Source organism: Haplochromis burtoni, unplaced genomic scaffold (assembly GCF_018398535.1).
Source record: "Haplochromis burtoni strain Fernald_Lab_line unplaced genomic scaffold, NCSU_Asbu1 Contig_243, whole genome shotgun sequence".
NCBI lineage: Eukaryota > Metazoa > Chordata > Actinopteri > Cichliformes > Cichlidae > Haplochromis > Haplochromis burtoni.
Genome location: NW_024582604.1, coordinates 604,672 through 606,092, shown reverse-complemented (window position 1 = coordinate 606,092; position 1,421 = coordinate 604,672). Strand labels below are relative to the sequence as shown.

Genomic DNA, 1,421 nt, shown 5'->3' with positions numbered 1-1,421 from the left:
TCACATAGCACAACACTATATACCAGGTAGTCCAACTTCAGTAACCCTGCAAACGTCACTGCTGTTTAGTTTTCTGTCTTCATTTATGGCGGAAGTGGTAGCAGAGCTGTACGTTTTAATTAGTTTCAAAAATCTCTCAGTCAGAACATGGTATGAAATGTTTAGGTGTAAACTAGCGAGCTAACTTCCTGTTAACTTCTAACTCCGTTAAATTTAATAAATTCTGTTTTCATGGATGCCTGGATGTTAAACTTAATTGTTACACCCGATAAAGCAGCAACGCTGATGATTTTATTAAAGATGAAATAATTTAGACCGTTTTTAACGCTTAGTGTTCGTTTGACTTTGGGACCTGACAATCCATCAAGCAGTGCGGCTTACCAAAGTTGTACTAAAACATTTTTTTAACAGATTTCTGCAGCCAAAATCAGTTCGAGGTCAGTAAGCACAACCAGAATTCATACATAAGGCACACTCTCAATTTTTGAGAAAATTAAAGGATTTTAAGTGCGCCTTACAGTGTGGAAAATGCGTTATACAGAAGAAAAGAATATATCGTGATATATATCGTTACTGCACATGCTTTAAATTATATCGCGATATGAATTTTAGGCCATATTGCCAAGCCCTAATTGGCTGTTCTTCTTCTTTTTTCTTTTTTTTAAGAGGACAGGAGAGATGAGGCCTATCGCAATAGTTTAACTTTTCTATTGAGAAAAAGTTATTTCGCAATACATATCGTTATCATTCTATCGCCCAGCTCTATTTTAATATACAACTCTCTATTTCATCTGCATATACACTGTTCTCCACTTTACTTGGGCATTTGTCCATTGGTAAATTGATTGCCATTTGCAATTAATTTAGTAATAAACAATTCCCCTCTGTCTCATTTTAAAAGTTCAGTTGCTGTTGTCGTTGTGTTCCTGAATGTTTCATCTGCCTCTCGGAGGGCTTTCAGATGGCAGTTCTTGTTCTACTCAGAGATCCTCTCAGTGAACAGGAGGGCAAATTTAAAGTGTTCATGTCCACAGGTCGCCAGTATCCTGTTTAGAGTTTGTTTTACAACTAGCTCTTCTCACAGAAATTCTCCCTGTATGCTAATGGAAGTGTTATCACAGAAGGCCAGATGCCTGAAGACTTGATATGTAAGGTAACGTCTTCTAGCTTCTGAAACTGTGCTTGTTTATGGCTAAAAGCAGGGCTCGCAAAATGTCAAAATCCCTGTTAGCCCTTCGGGCAGGCACTATTCAGTTTTTGGTAGCCCAAAATAAATTTAAGTAGCCCGAATAAAAAAAAAAAAAAAGAAAAAAAAAAAGAGGACAATTTTTTCATTAATGTTTTGTTTCCTTGTTATACTTTAATGTATAATATTGTAAAGGAAACAAAACATCAATCTAAAAAAATTTCAAACACAAATT

General features: G+C 35.7%; 1 protein-coding gene across 1 annotated transcript in view; it reads left to right on the top strand.

Moving 5' to 3' along the window:
* The window catches only part of tox (thymocyte selection-associated high mobility group box), a 75,794-nt gene that overhangs the window by 28,082 nt on the left and 46,291 nt on the right, over positions 1–1,421 (top strand). The window lies entirely within an intron of this gene.